Source organism: Capra hircus, chromosome 4 (genome assembly GCF_001704415.2).
Source record: "Capra hircus breed San Clemente chromosome 4, ASM170441v1, whole genome shotgun sequence".
In the NCBI taxonomy this organism is placed as follows: Eukaryota; Metazoa; Chordata; class Mammalia; order Artiodactyla; family Bovidae; genus Capra; species Capra hircus.
The window spans coordinates 107395241-107412396 of record NC_030811.1 but is presented as its reverse complement, the minus strand read 5'-3'; the positions used below and the strand labels follow the sequence as shown (position 1 = coordinate 107412396).

The 17156-nt window shown below is 41.0% G+C and overlaps 1 protein-coding gene across 4 annotated transcripts in view; it reads left to right on the top strand.

Moving 5' to 3' along the window:
- DYNC1I1 (dynein cytoplasmic 1 intermediate chain 1) overlaps positions 1 to 17156 on the top strand; it is a 368960-nt gene that overhangs the window by 166284 nt on the left and 185520 nt on the right. The gene's annotated exons all lie outside the window — the stretch shown is intronic.

The following is a 17156-nucleotide window of genomic DNA, read 5'->3' as shown; positions in this document are numbered from 1 at the left end:
AGATATTAAGAATCCCTCAGCAAGGGATGAAGGGCTTCCCTGGTGGCTCAGACGGTAAAGAATTCGCCTGCAGTGCAGGAGACCTGGGTTCGATCCCTGGGTTGGGAAGATCCCGTGGAGGAGGGCATGGCAACCCACTCCAGTATTCTTGCCTGGAGAATCCCATGGACAGAGGAGCCTGGTGGGCTGCATAAGGTCCATAGGGTTGCAAAGAATCGAACACGGCTGAGCAACTAACACTTTCACATTGGGGATGAGGACAGTGGGAGTGCAAATGTTCCCAGAAAAGCAGTCAGCCCCGTTGCAGCTTGAGGATGGACAGGAGAGGCGGCCAGACAGAGATGTGTCCAGCCCCTGTCTTTTCCTGCTCCAGGAAGCAGAAACACTGAAGTTGATGCTCTTATTCAAGCTGGGAAAGGTGAAAAGAGAGGGAGTGGAGGAACGGAAGTCCTCCACCAGTCTCTCCTAGTCCCTGCAGCTCCAGGGTGGTCACTTGGTCACTGGGGAAGCTGTGGTCCTGACTGATGGGTTTGCAGCTGTCTTGCACAGCCCGCAAGGAGAGAGCAGGTGTGTGACATCTGAGGCTGGTGCCCATGCAAGGACCTTCATGGAGCAGACAGGCCTCAAGGGTGACACCCACCAGGTTCCAGCAGTGGCTCTGCTGCTTCCAGGCTGTATGGCCCTGGGCAGTTAGGGAGCCCCACTAAGCCCCAGTTTTGGCATCTGTGAAATGGAGATACTGATAGTCCCCAGCTCCTAGACTTGGTGTGAGGACTCAATGCGTCAGACTGTGCATATCAAGTATGAAGCATAAATGGTGGTTATTGCCATTGTTGCTGTGCTTGTCATGAGTGTTAGTGTTTACAGCCTGGCTCTATCCTTTCTCCATCCCTTCCTTTCCCAGACTTCCTGGCATTGCATCGTTTAGTCACTCATCTTGTCTGAATCTTTGCAACCCCATGGACTGCAGCACGCCAGGCTTCGCTATCCTTCACTATCTCCTGGAGTTTGCTCAAACTCATGTCCACTGACCAGTGATGCCATCCAACCATCTCATCCTCTGTTGTCCCCTTCTCCTCCTGCCCTCAATCTTTCCCAGCATTAGGGTCTTTTCAAATGAGTCAGCTCTTCTCATCAGTGGCCAAAGTATTGGAGTTTCAGCTTCAGCATCCGTCCTTCCAATGAATATTCAGGGTTGATTTCTTTCAGGATTGACTGGTTTGATCTCTTTGCAGTCCAAGGGACTCTCAAGAGTCTTCTCCAGCATCACAGTTGAAAAGCATCAATTCTTTCGCACTCAGCCTTCTTTATGGTTCAGCTCTCACATCCACATAGGACCACTGGATAAACCATAACTTTGACTGTACAGAGCTTTTTTGGAAAACTGATGTTCCCTAAACACTATCTAGGTTTGTCATAGATTTTCTTTCAAGGAACAAACATCTTTTAATTTCATGGCTGCAGTCACCATCCACAGTGATTTTGGAGCCCGGGAAAATAAAGTCTGTCACTGTTTCCATTTTTTCCCATCTGTTTGCCATAAAGTGATGGGACTGGATTCCACAATCGTAGTTTTCCAAATGTTGAATTTTAAGCCAGCTTGTCCACTCTTCTCTCCTGTTTCATAGTTCACTTGCTTGTCTTTAGAGAGATTGCTCCTTTGAAGATGAGAATCTTGCAATTGTATATGAGTAAAGTGCTCCTTGAAAAACTGTGAATTACTCAGTGAATACATACAGATGAGCACTCTGGGTGGGTGACTGTCATTTTCTCACACGATGTATATCCTTCTCTTCCACCATTGTCCCAGGCCCTGAGCTCCGGTGATACCCAAGCCAAGAATGCCCTTGCCCTTTGCTTGGTGCAGAAAGAACTCATAAGTCAAGGCTTGGCCCAGTGTCGCCTTCTCTGGATGCCCTTCCCCTTCACCTTGAGAGCAGAGGACGTCACTCCCGTAGTGCCCTTCTCCCAACTCTTCAATAGCCTGGTCATACACAATAATACGTTATTTTTCTCTTTCTTTCTTTTTGGCTCTGCTGGGTCTTCGCACAGGCTCTGTCTAGTTGCAGCGAGTGGGGCTACTCTTTCAGTGTGGTCCCCGGGCTTCCCATTGTGGTGGCGTCTCTTGTTGTGGAGCACGGACTCTGGGTGTGCAGCCTCAGCTGGTGTGGTGCATAGGCTTGTTAGTTGCAGCTCACGGACTCTGGAGCACAGACCCAGTAGTTATGGTGCCTGGGCTTAGCTATTCCGCAGCATGTGGGATCTTCCCCGGTCGGGGATCGAGCCTGCGTCCCCGGCATTGGCAGGCAGATTTTTATCCATTGTGCCACCAGGGAAGTCGGACACAAGAATATGGTTTTGGTTTTTAACTTTGTCTCCCCTGCTTGACCCTGCATTTCTGGGGGATAAAGGTTATTTGTCCTAATCGCAATATATGCTTCTTGGTGCCTGTTGAGTTGGGATTGTTTGTTGTTGTTATAAATTTTTTGAAAGCAGAATACCATAGAGAATAATACTCATATTAGGGGTTTAAAAGTTTGATAGTTTTACAAGGTGAGCATACCCAGGCAGCCAACCTCTAGGTGAAATATTAGGACAGCTGTGTGTACTAAGTCCCTTCAGGTGTGTCCAATTCTTTGCCACCCTATGGACTGTAGCCCACCAGGCTCCTCTGTCCACGGGATTTTCCAGGCAAGAGTACTGGAGTGGGTTGCCATTTCCTTCTGCAGGGGATCTTCCTGACCCAGGGATCGAACCCTCATCTCCTAGGTCTCCTGCACTGGCAAGTGGGTTCCTTACCACTGTCACCATCTGTCCAGAGGCAATTAGGAGAAACCTGGAAGTTCACCTTCAGCCTCTGCTCCCCAGAGGGTAACTAGTAATCCTGTCCCACTTTCCAACGGCATAACTTAGTGTTGCCTGTTAATGAACTTTCTGAAAATGTAATCATATGGTACAGTCATGGCTGGTGTCTTTTGTTTCACATTATGTTTGAGATCTATTCACACTGTCGTGTTTGGTTATAGTTCACTTACTTTCACAGCTATGTAGTATTCTGTGTAAAAGTACTATTTCTGCATTCTACAGCTGAAGTTTCACTGGAAAGTAACTATCTTGTGAACTAAATCAAATACTAGTACCTACCTCTTTCGAAACATTTCCCAGTGGAAAGGGTGGCAGAACAGAAGATTGAATCCAGGAATGCCAGAAAGGCAGCCCTGATTTCTCACCCTGTAAAAAGAGCAGTGACAAAGGGTTCCCGATTTCCTGAGCTGGCAAGGTCTTTTAGAATCAGGACACCTCGGTTTCCCAGTCTGTGAGTTCTTTTTATGTTCTAGCTGATTGCAAAACTGGTAAAAGTCAGATAGAGCACTTTGGGGGCAGAATGGCATTCCTAGAATTCTGTTTTGCTATTAAATATTGACATACAAGTATATGGTTAAATGTGTTCTATTGGCGGGGCCTTAAGTGTAATTACTTGTCAATTTAACTTGCTGTTGGTGTCTTTATTCACAACATGCTGAAAAGGTATTTAAAGGATTTCATTAGCAGTCTTACAAGTCGTTTGTCAATAAATGATGAAAAGTTTTGGCTGTTTATTTTCGATGTTATCGTTTTAATGGGCAACTGTCTATATGCCATCCACCACAGAAATGCCGTTTCCTTTTTATTTTTTAAGGAAGTGTCTAAGGTGGAGGGAGGTCTGGTTGCTATGGATATCTGAAATTTAATGTTTACATTTAGGAGGTAAGCTGAAACTTTCACTATTTGGTCTCCACCTGAGGGGCGTTCACATTTAGAAATTACAAGATTGTTATTGGCTATCTCGAGCTTGAGGATGTGGCCGAGTACTGGCAGTTAATTAAAATGTGGCTAGCTTTCAATATCAGAATTATGCAGCCTGTTTTTGTAGGATGTCCCTGAAGTCTTCACTCCCCTGCAATGTGTTTTTGATGTAAAAAAAATATTTGAAAAGGAAACATAACACAGGGCAGCTTGTCCTCATTTACTGTGGAGGCTGGTTGCTCCCTGAGCTCTCCTCAGTGGGATTCTGCCCCAGTGGTCTCTGTCCTTCAGTTCTGCTGGCTCTGGGCTGCCAAGCTTTATAGTATTTTTAACTTTTGATTTTGTATGGGGGTGTAACCAGTCAATCCTAAAGAAAACCAACCCTGAATATTCATTGGAAGGACTGATGGTGAAGCGCCAATACTGCGGCCACCTGATGCAAAGAGCCGACTCCTTAGAAAAGACCCTGATGCTGGGAAAGACCGAGGGCAGGAGGAGAAGGGGGTGACAGAGGATGAAATGGTTGGATGGCATCATGATTCAGTGGACAGGAATTTGAGCAGACTGCAGGAGATTGTGAAGGACAGGCATGCTGCAGTCCATGGGGTCACAATGAGCTGGACACGCCAGTGACTGGACAGCAGCATAGTTGACTAGCAATGCCGTGGTAGTTTCAGACCAACAGCAAAGGAACTCAGCCATGCATGCACATGTATCCATTCTCCCCCAGACTCCCCTCCCGTCCAGGCTGCCACATAACATTGAGCAGAGTTCCATGTGCCGTACAGTAGGTCCTGTTGGTTAATCCATTTTAAATAAAGCTGTATGCACATGTCCATCCCAAACTCCCTAACTACCCCTTCCCCCAATCCCTCCCCGCTGGGCTGCCATACTTTAAACGTACCCTGGAGAGCTGATAAGAGACCAAAACCTTGGCAGGAAGATGACTTCATGGGATGTTTATTGGGAAGATCTTAGAAAAACTTGTCCGATCAGAGTATTGATACTTTAAGTGGTGGGTGAAGTATTTTCTATTCTTTTAATTACTTTTCTTTTTTTTTCACATTCTGTCAAAATTCATTTTTAAATGTGGTAAGTAAAATTACATATTTTGCTATACTTGCCTTTTCTTAATTATCAATCAAGTTGAGCTGGATTATGTTTAAAGACATTTGAAGTTATACTGTGAATTGCTAATCCATATGGTTTTTCTACTTTTACGTTCTTTCTTTAGCCTTTTCTTACTAATCAAAGTTCTTGGTTCGAAACTGTTCTTAGTTTCATTTGTTGAAAGTATATTCTCATCTCTTTTTTATGATCACTTTTTTATTTTTTACATTTGGTAAAGCCAAATCTACTAGTCTATATCTTCCTAGAGTTTAGTTTTTGCATCATATCTAAAACATTAATAAGCTATTTTTAATGGGTTAAAATATGTACCTGTATTTGCTTTCACTGTTTTCATAGCTGTATTTTTACAAATCTAAATCTTTTACACTTCTGAGATTTACTTTCAAAAGAGAAGTGAAATTAGAGGTTTGATATTGCCATTCCTTTTAAAATTCTTTTAAATTTTTTAATTATAGAAGTATTCATGTATACATTCTCAAAGTAGAATCAGAATCTAACAATGCAGAGAGAGAAAAAAAATCCCCTTGACTGATTATCTGTTCTGGTTTCCTTTCAGTAGATAATGCTTTAATCAGTTAGTATATATAGTGCTAGATCAGGGGTGAGCAAACTATAGCTCACGGGCCAATCCAGCTTCCTGCCTGTTTTTGTAAATAAAGTTTTATTGAAACACAGTCACCTACATTTGTTTACATATTATCACTCATTGCTTTCACACTGTAATAGCCAAGTCATACATTCGTGGCAGAGACCATGTGACCCACGAAGCCCAGTTGCCCCATACAGAGTTTACTGACCCCTATGCTAGATATTTTTTCTTAATAATTTTATGTAATTAGAGTAATATGAATTTTATATGCAGTGTTCATATATACATATTTTGTTTATTTTTACAGAGATGATGTCACATAGTACATTTGTTTTATTCCTCACATTTTTCGTTTAACGGTTTACTGTCGTGATTGGTCCTCCATATCAAGGCATGATGCTTTGACTCGTAGTGTTTATTTACCTGTTGCATATTGCCATGGTGGGATGGAGTTAAACTGATTTTATCATCCTTTATTGGTGAACATGTAGCTTGCTTTCAGTTTTTAATGTGAAAAATAATGCAGCAATAAAACCTGGCAAAAAAAAATCTTTATTTTTTTCAACCTGTATTAGAAAACCATATAGCATGGTGGCATATTTTTACAGCAGAGAAGTTGTATGATAATCATGGCTAATATAAAAGAAAGGGAGGGGTGTGAATTAACTTGATCAGGGACTCAAAACATGAGGAGGTGGTACTTAGGACTGATGTTTTATGCTTCCCATTGCTTGGCAGTGCCTGCTCTGGGATGAGGCCTAAGTAGAATGGAAAGTCTTTTTACTGAAAGACATAATAAGGAAGGGATAGTTAGGAAATTTGGGAAGGTCATCTCTTACTGTGTTTATACGACACTCCTGTATTCAAAGTGGATAACCAACAAGACCTATGCGCATGGACCTGTAGTACATGGGCCTCCACTCAACGTTACGTGGCAGCCTGGATGGGAGGGGAGTTTGGGGAGAATGGAGACATGTATGTGTAACAGCTGAGTCCCTTCACTGTTCACCTGCAACTGCCACAACATTACTAACTGTCTATACCCCAATGCAAAATAAAAAGCTTGAAGTTTTTATCAAACTTAATTAAACTTATTAAAAAAAGAAGGTATTGGAAGTATCCTTAAGTGAGGTTTTTGTAAGTTTGCCCTCACTTGAACTGTAGCCTGAGAAAATGTCACGATTACAGTGCATGTCTTAGAAACAGAAAACCGTTGAGGATAAAATGAGCCCTGTCAGTTTTTAGATGAGGACACTGAGCCTCTCAAAGGGTAAATGATATATTCAAGATTGTAGTAATAGGTTTCGATCATGACTTAGCCTGTCCACTGACTCCACCTCCAGTAGCCTAGAATTGAAATATCTGATTTTCGTAACTCAGGAGGAATAAGACTTATAGTAGCACATCATTGGTAAGTTTTATACTTGGTCAGGATTTTTGTATTTGTAGGATTTTCTTATACAGGACTTAAGAATGATAATTCATATGAGAGGAGTTCTGTTTCCGATAAAATGTTAGTTGTCATCCCTTCAGCCATCACAACAAAAAAAGAATCCAAACTGATCAGTGGCCTAAGCTGTTTGGCCTGACAAGGTCAGGCCATTTGTTCAGGTACATTAAAGTCTCATTGGAAAAGAAATAGACGTCTTTAGCTGAAGTCATTTTAGGCACATTGATGTGACTCAAAGGATTAATCCAGTACAGAAACATAACATTTTCTGGACTTGTAAGGAAATCTTTGCCTCTAGTAAAGCAAAAATAAACTGGTGCTCATGTGAATTAACATTTTTGACAGCTTAGAAATGACACCAGCATTTGATAAAACCTGCATTTGCACAAAGAAGCATCTTTTAAGCATATTACAGTTTGTGTGCGCAGTAGACACACCGTTTGAATCCTTACTCTTACGGAGGTGACATGAAACTGCACTAAAGGTAGTGAAATATTGGGTTTTTTTTATTTGTTTTCGTTTTATTTTTCCTTCTAGTTTTATTGAGATATAATTGACATAGAGCACTGTATAAGTTTAAGGTGTATATTGTAATGGTACGACTCACACGCATCATGAAATGTTGACCACAGTTAAGTTTGTGAATACCCATTATCTCGTACAGATGTAAAGTAAGAGAAAAACTAAAAAAAAAAAAAAGTATATTAAAAAAAATGTGTATGTGTTCAGTTATATATATATAACTGAATCACTTGTCTGGTGGAAATCAACACAACATTGCGAATCAACTATATTTCAATATGATAAATTAAAAATGGTTTTAATAAAGAAAACTTACTGAATTAGGAGGGGGACATCATCACAAATGCCAGTTTTCGGTAGTCATCAATTTTTCACCCCTTTGTTCTAACAGTCTATTATTTTAAAATATTCTTTTCCTCTCAATGAAAAGCATTAGGATTTCCTCTCTTAACACCTTTACTGCCTTACTGTACAACATACAGCAGTGTTCATTAGATTTATCATGTTGCTCCTTACTCCCCTGGTACTTATCTATCTTACAACTGAAAGTTTGTATGTTTCAGCTGCCTTCATCCAATTCCCTGCCCCTCCCCTTTGGTAAACCACAAATCTGATCTCTTCTTCTAGGAGCTTGCTTGTTTGTTTTGAAGTATAGTTGACCTGCAATACTGTGTTAGTCCCTGTTAACACAACATAGTGTTTCAGTATTTCTACGCTTTCCGGAATGGTCAGCACAATAAGTCTAGTTACCATCTGTCACCGTATGAAAGTGGTACATGCTGTCGACTATATTTTCCACAGTGTGCATTTCATACCCATGAAGCATGTACTTGATAACTGGAAATTTGTACCTTGCAGTCTCCTTCATCTCTTTATCTCATCTTCCCACCCCGTCTCCCCTCTGGCGACCACCTGTTTGCTCTCTGTATCTGTGACTGTTTCTGTTTTGTTATGTTTGTTCATTTGCTTTGTTTTTTAGATTTCACATATAAGTGAAGTCACGCAGTGTGTGTCTTCGATTTTTTTCTCTTAGCAAACATAAGTTTTTTTTTTTAAACCTCACATAATAAAATTGGGCAAATATTTAATGTTAATGAGACTCTCACCTTTAAGTTTCTCTGGCTGTGGCCTCTCATCCTGCACTATTCTTAGCTAGATTTATTTTGAGCCTGAGAGTAGTAAACGAAGTAATGTGAAATGCTCAGTACTTAGAACCACGTATTTCTGCATTCACAAGTTGTCTGCGGGTCACCATTGGTGCCAGTGAAAGGTTTGCCTAGAAAACTAACACAATCTATTTTCTTTACAGTAGAACACAAGAGATTTTCACCACTGATAATTGTCTTCTTTGAATTGCCAATAGTAGTTGCCTGCTTGTCTTGGAATAGAGAAAAAGGGAAATGACTCGAGCAAACTTTGGTATTTGGTGTCTGGGTTTAGAAACCAGGTGGAGACAGAGAAAACAGACCGAAAACAACCAACTGCGGTCAGCCTCGGCAGCAGGAAGACATGAGACAGTGTTGGACATCTTGTCAGATTCATAGATGGCCACTAAGTATTTCTAGAGTTCCTGTAAAGTACATTATTAGGTATTAGGGGGCACATATTAAATTACAGACAAGAGCTTTGTTTCCTAAATTATAGGCCTTACTAGGAAAAGCAAGGCAAACAAACCATAGTCAACATCCAAGAAGGAATTTCTTCCTAGCAGGGTGAGGAGCAAGACTCGTAAGGCTTCTATTACTTAAAACTGTGGCTGAACATATACAATAATGAAGCAGTTCATTGAAAACCAATCAGTTACATATCCACAAATAAAATCATTTGATAAATAGTTCTCTTTCTTATGCACACAATTATGTTGTTGTTTTGGCTACATGTAGGCAGAGAATGAAGGCAACCATTCATAGAATAAACCAAAGTTACAGGATAAAATACTGAAACCATAGAATGAAGAACCCCCCAGAACTGGAAGGGACTTTAAGGTCACAGAGGCAAATGCCAATATCATCAAAAATATTATCCACTTGGTGGATTTTACTTGTAAATTTTTAAAATCCCAGCCTGACTTCCCCTTGCCTCTGCTTGAATTCTAAAGCCACCACCACACACTGTCCCTTGAGAATACACACCCTTTTTAATGTTAGCATAAGAAAAATATAAGAAGGTAAGTATAAACAAAACTACAATTTAAAAAAAAAAACCACATAGCATCTCAAAGTTAAAAAACAGTGAAGCTTTTTGTCTGTTTGCTTTATTAAAAAATATCTTAGCTGAAGTATACAGTATCAAAGATAATATATTCCTCCTCCCCGTTAAAGGAGCTAATCAAATGTGACCACATATACTCCAAACTTGCCACCATGCATTTCTCCAGTTACTAATAGGTAAGCAAAACGTTAAAGTCTATAATGGTGTCTGTGCAACAAAAATAGTTATTATAAGGAATTATAGTTAAGGAGAAACTAATGAAATAAATGTCTGTTGCATAAAATAAGGAACCTAACAGAATTCAAGCATACACATAGCTGATATACTGAGAAAGAAAAGGAAATGGTTGGGACACTGTCATGCCAAAATGGTCGCTAAGTTGTTAGCAAAATTGTTTCCCTGGACTTAGCATCAACAGTAGTCACAAATAGCTACAAGCTAAACAGTTCTTCTTAAAAAGAAGATCCTGGAATGTTCATAGACTCTGGGAAGTTGGCATGAAGATCGTGCCCAGGTTTAGAGAGACAACCACAGAAGGATGGGTTTTCATCTGTAGCTGGTTTTTGGGTTAAATGAGGTGTGTTTAAAAAACATACCCAAAGCAAAGGCAAAAACAAATAGAAAAAAATAATCTGGAGGGCAAAGATATGCAAGCAACAGAAGAAAGCTACCAAAAAAGAGTGCTATTATTAAAAGATTTTGAGCAATAAGAGTTGCTCTTACACTCAAAATAAGAGTGTGATGTGAGGAAAGTACAGAGAATAAGAAATTTAGTTTCATAAGTGAAAAATCTGACATAGCCAGAATATGAAACACTCTAGAAGAATGAGAATGTTGATTAAAAGTGAATGCCATTTTTTAAAAGGTATGTGTATGGGATGGGGGGATGCAAAGATTGAGGAATTGGGCTTTATTAGGTTAAAAGATTCTAAAAAGGCACAACAACCAAATTCAGCGTGTGAACTTTACTGAATCCTGGTTCCAAAAGAAGGCAGCTATGAAAGATATTTGAGGGACAGCTAAAGACATGTACATATAGATAGGGTGTGAGATGATTTGGGATAGTATTATTAATTTTCTTGGTGTGGTAATGGTATTATGGTTAATAGGAAAATGTGCTAGTTTTATGAGATGCCTATGGAAGTAATTAGGCATGAGGTATCATCATATCTGAAACATTCTAAATGGCTCAACAAAATATTAGAACAAAAATACACAAAATTTTTATCACATTTTACTTTTTCTTTATGTTGGCAATCCATTTGTCCTTAGAACAAATGGAAAATATGGGAAAACCAGAAAAGAGCATTTGCTTGTAACCGTAATTACCAATCATCCCAGGACTGCTAACATGTTGGTGTGACCTGTGTGTGTGATATGTTTAGTGTGTATTATCACTAATATGCTTCCCTAGTGGCTTAGTCACTAAATAATCCACCTGCAGTGCAGGAGACCCGGGTTCGGTCCCTGGGTTGGGAAGATTCCCTGGAGAAGGGAATGGCTACCCACTCCAGTATTCTTGCCTGGAGAATCCCATGGACAGAGGAGCCTGGAGGACTATAGTCCATAGGGTCGCAAAGAACATGAGTTAGTGACTAAACCACCGCCGTCACCACTGATACATTTATAACACATATATGCCGTGACACGCATCCTTTTCTTTTGGTAATGTAAATGTACTATCTTTTCACATTAAACGCATTGACCATAGAACATCATTTTGGTGGATGGATATAACATTGCATTACATGCATGAACTGTGGTTTATCGTTTCCATCTGCTCTAGCGAAAGGAGTTTTACTTGTCAGCACTCAGGTACCCCTCTTCTTCCTGGGGCTTTCTTTAAGTGTGCTTAACTTGGACCACTTCTGAAGTCCCTCGTGGTGAGATATTAACAGTCTGTTATGTTTTCTTATCACGTGTGCTGTCAATGACATTTTCCTCTCATTTATGTTAACCTAGAAGGGCAGAGAACATTTTTATCTTGATGGGTAAATGTCACGCATAACAAATTGGCTGCGTGTCTTTGCTCACTGCTACTTAATTTAGCAGGCTAATCTGATAAGCTACCTATTTCTCAAATTCTAACAACATTCATGGTGGTGGGGAACTTGATAAAGTTTCTGAGTCTCCAAAGACAGAAACTGATGGCTTGTGGCTACGTTGCATTTTAGCTAATGCAATAAAGGATTGCTTTTCATAGTGAAAAGATAAAGACTGGGGGGAAAGGGGGTGGTTAGCGTATTAGGGAAAATGCAGAATAATCATATATGACAATGTTTGGCTTTGGAACGTAGAATAGTTTTATTGTGGTATGCTCATTTTAAATAAGGTCACTTGGCATCAAACAGACTCAGCTTCAAATAATGACTCTGCTCCTTTTTAACCTTGGTCAAGTTACAGTTCTCGCTGCCCAGTTTTCTCATCTGTAATAGGAATCGTGAGGTATGTATGGAAATCTCATAGATCTGTTTTAAGGATTTAATGAGTCTGTATTAAAAGCTCTTTGAAACTGTAAAGGGCTGGTGGGTGACGGGGGAGACGTGGGTTGTGTCAGTAGCAGTAATAGCAAGAAGTAGTAGCCTCAGTAAGAATAGTTGGAGGAGAAATATTAGTAATGGGTAATCTTACTGAGATAGTTATATTTTAACACAAGTTCCTTGTGGATAAAAGTCAGATCTTAATCAGATGCATTTATGATAGTGTCCTTCCACTGTAAATAACTTGTACATGTTTGGAAGCAGAGCAGGGACGAGGTATTGCTCACAAAATTTTATAATGAAAATTAATGTTTACTCTATATTTTATGATCTCTGGAAAGGATTTATTTTATTATAGAATACATAGCAGTTTAATAATAAAGTCTTCTAAATAAAGTATTTCTATTAAATTTAAAACCTTTTTGCTCCCTACTCAAGATTCCTCATGCTGCAAAAACTGTTTCTTTAAATTCATATTTGTTTTCCTTGAGTCTTCATTATAAAGGAGAAAACGTACTCCTTTATAAGTAAGTGTTCTGAAAGAGCCATGTGTTAAGATTAGCTATCTCACATAGTAAATTCACTTCAGAATACACTTATTTTTTTCTTCATTGTAACAGGTACTTTGGGGAAATAGGCATATTTCCAAAGCATTAAGTTAGCACCATTCTTTTTCTTAACATTATGCATTGAGTATTCTGTAGCCCAAGAGACACGTAATACATGAGAAGTGAACACATTTGTTTACAGTGAAGGATGTATAGATGTGAGAGTTGGACCATAAGGAAGGCTGAGTGCCAAACAATTGATGTTTTGAACTGTGGTGCTGAAGAAGACTCTTGAGAGTCCCTTGGACTGCAAGGAACTCAAACGAGTCCATCCTAAAGGAAATCAACCCTGAATATTCATTGGCAGAATTGATGCTGAAGCTGAAGCTCCAATACTTTGACCAGCTGATGCAAAGAGCTGACTCACTGAGAAAGAATCTGGTGCTGGGAAAGACTGAAGGCAAAAGGAAACTGGGGAGGCAGAGGATGAGATGATTAGATGGTATCACCAACTCAGTGGAAATGAGTTTGAGCAAACTTCAGGAGATAGCGAAGGACAGGGAAGCCTGACGTGCTGCAGTCCATGTGGTCCCAAAAATTCAGGCACGACTTACCAGCTGAGCAGCAACAGTGGGGTGGATGTTTGCTGTGTTATTTTTAGTGAAGAGTTAGTGGGGTGCATGTTTAAAAAAGCACCAGCACATCAAAATATAGAAATATCTAAGGCACAGAAATATATTCTTCTACCACTAGAATTATTTCATTTTAAATTAGAGTGTTAGGAAAAGCACATAAGCATGACAATATGAAATGCTGAAATATACATGTAGATAGATAATAACTAACCTTGTAAAATTCCACCTCTTTCACAAAATCAGCCCTGTATAAAAAGATGTGGTTCTTATCACTTGTGATCTTCTGTAAGTTCAATATATTCCTCTCTCTCTCTATATATATAGGTGTATATATATCTTGTATATATTGAATATATACCTCATTCACAGATTATAGGGACACTATTTGAAAGTAAATTGTCATAGAGCAGAAAGAGTCTTGGTCCATGCCGCTTATAGTTCATTCATTGATTAACTTACTCAATAAATATTTAATCAGTATTAATGTTTACCCTGAGCCAGACCCTATTCTAGTGCCAAGGACACTCTAGTGAATATGGCAGGCACAGTCCTTGCCCTCAAGGAGCTTACCTCTTGGTTGGAGGGAAGGGGAGAATTTCAACAACTAGATTAAAACAAGTAGATACAGAATACGTCAGATGATGGTGAGTGTTATAGAGAAGAAAGAGCAGAATAAAGGAAATAGAGATAAAGCCACATGGAAGGAGGGTGCTTTTTTGTATGTGATTGATTGCAAAAATACATCGTTGCTCTGCTGAAGTTAGAACAGAAACAAGGAGGTGGGAAGAAAGACAGCCCCGGATTGCTGGAGGGAGTGATGCAAAGCAGAGGTGATGCAAAGGCCAGATGAAGGCAGCAGTTTTCGAATCTTTGAAGGACAGCCCAAGTTAACTAACTTCTCAGTGTTGTGGTTTCCTCTGTGATCAAAGTGGAAATAACCATACAGTGAAGGGTGGTTCATGAGGATGAAATGAAATTAGTGTGTGCTCTAAGTCCAGCACAGAATGAGTGCTCTGTCCATTTTCCATGCCTTCTTTTGTGTCTGTTCACACTGATGGATGTGCTTGTCTGCGTCATTATAATCTCTCTTTCTTGACAGTCATGTGTCTTTAAGTGTCTTTAAAACACTAAGGCCAAAATTGTTGCCAAATTTGTACTACAGAAAACACCAAGGCAACTCTGTTATACAGTAAAGATATCTCTGAACCACTTCATGAAGACAGGCTTCACTTGACTTTCTCAAACCCTAACTCCCTTAGCCCACCCCAGAGCCTCTGCTGAGATCTTCTCCTGTACGTGGCATGGCTTGAGGGAAACTATGATCAAGATAGTTGGATACTCTAGATAGATAGATATGCTCAAGATGGTTGGATGGCATCACTGACTCAATGGACATGAGTTTGAGCAAGCTCTGGGAGTTGGTGATGGGCAGGGAGGCCTGGAATGCTGCAGTCCACGGGGTTGCAAAGAGTTGGACGCGACTGAGCGACTGAACTGAACTGATGCTCAAGATAACTCCAGACCAGCTCCTATCATCCATCCCTAGGAAACTCATGCCTCCATAAAGGAGGTGGACCACATTCTCCATCCCATACTCCTTTAATTCTTGATCTTACTCTCCAGTTTCTTCTTTTCCAGTTTAGGCAGACACAGAAACTAAGGCAGCTGAAATGTTCTTTATAAAAGAGGAGGAGAAATTTAGGGCCAGAATGGAGGTTTACACCTGAGAGGCAGAGAAGAGAGAAAAGAACACAGAAAAATAATTCTCCAAGCATTATGACAGAGTGGCTGAGAAGCTTTTAGAATAGAAGAGATCAGAAAGCAATTCTAAGTGGCTTACATTGCTGCATTATAAATTCTTTTCATCTCCTCAAGCCTTCAATAAAATCTTCTCCAAAACAGGTCCCTGTATATGGCCTCTTTGGGGCTGTTGTTCTTTAGTTGCTAAGTCATTCGCTACTCTTTTCCGACCCCACGGACTATAGCCCACCAGACTCCTCTATCCATGGAATTCTCCAGCAACAATACTGGAGTGGGTTGCCATGCCCTCCTCCAAGGAATCTTCCCAACCCAGGGATTGAACCTGCATCTCCTGCATTGGCAGGCACTGACCCACCAGGGGAGCCCTTCTTTTGGGTTAAAGAAAAGGATGAGTTCCATTTGAGGTTCAACATCAGGGCAGAAATAAATGAAAAGCCCTGATATAGGGGGAGTAAGGATTCTGCAGGGGCAGGCAGCCAGGACCAGAGATGACCATCCCTTCATACTGCAGAAATTCTCAGAAGTCTCTCAAGGACATTGAGAGTTTCAAGCCAATGTGTGTGCTAAGTGTCTTCAGTCGTGTCGAACTCTTTGCGGCCCTATGGACTGTAGCCCGCCAGGCTCCTCTGTCCATAGCTATTCTCCAGGCAAGAATACTGGAGTGGGTTGCCACGCCCTTCTCCAGGGGATCTTCCCAACCCAGGGATCAAACCCACATCTCTTCTGTCTCCTGCATTGGCAGGCGGGGTCTTCACCACTGGCGCCACCCGGGAAGCCCATCAAACCACTAGCATCCTGATCTTTAGGAACAGGGCAACCGATTGACAAGCACATCTGCCTGACGCTTGCATCGGGCAGCATTCCAACAGACTGATCTCTCGGGATGCTAACCTGAAAGTCAGGCTGAAACCAAAGATCTGAGAGGGCCTTTGGGCCGGCCAGATGATGGATTCAACAGAGGCGAGGTGTCATGCTTGCCAGTGTCCTTCGATGGGCCGGTGCTTCTGTCATTCCGCATATTCTCAAGCTACATTGCTGAGGTCCCAAGGCCACACTCAGAAGTGGCTCAGGGGGCTGGCTTTATTAATTTCAGAAGTTCACTGGCTTGGTCTTAAGTCAACACCTTTGCTTTCTTAGCAATGAAAAGGGATGAGTTTGGGGCAGCTGCCTTGGTCGATATGTGTCCAGGGCTGTGCATCAGTTGGTGTCCTATTAAAGCTGACATTTATTGAGTATCTGGTGAAGGCATGTGCCGGGGTTTAACCTGGATTAACTCATCTAGTTCTCATAACAGCTCTTTGAGGTAAGTACTGTTCTTGGTTTTCCTGAATGAGGAGGCATAATTTGATCCACATATAGGTTTTAGGGGGGCTTCCCTGGTTGGTGGCTCAGACGGCAAAGAATCTGCCTGCCATGCAGGAGACCTGGGTTCAATCCCTGGGTCGGGAAGATCCCCTGGAGGAGGGCATGGCAACCCACTCCAGTATTCTTGCCTGGAGAATCCCATGGACAGAGGAGCCTGGTGGACTACAGTCCATGGGGTCACAGAGAGTCAGACACAACTGAGCGACTAATATTGACACTGACTGACAGGTTTTGGGAAACCGGCACACCTCGAATAAAGAAGAGGGCTAAGGGAGAATTTTGTGAGGAGATTGGGAATTGAAGAAGCAGCCAATTCGGGAACTGTTTTTTCTGTTTTTAATCGAAGTATAGTTGATTTGTAGTAATATATTAGATTCAGATATATAGCATAGTGATTCAGTATTTTTGCAGGGTATACTTCACTATAGGTTATTATAAGATAATGGCTATAATTCCCTGTGTTGTTGTTGCTCAGACTGTCGTGTCCAGCTGTTTGTAACCTCTGGCAAGGCTTCTCTGTCCTCCACTATCTCCCAGAGTTTGCTCAAACTCATGACCATTGAGTCGGTGGCGCTACCTAATCATCTCATCCTCTGCCGATCCCTTATCCTGCCTTCTATCTTTTCCAGCATTAGGGTCTTTTCCAATGAGTTGGCTCTTCACATCAGATGACTGAAG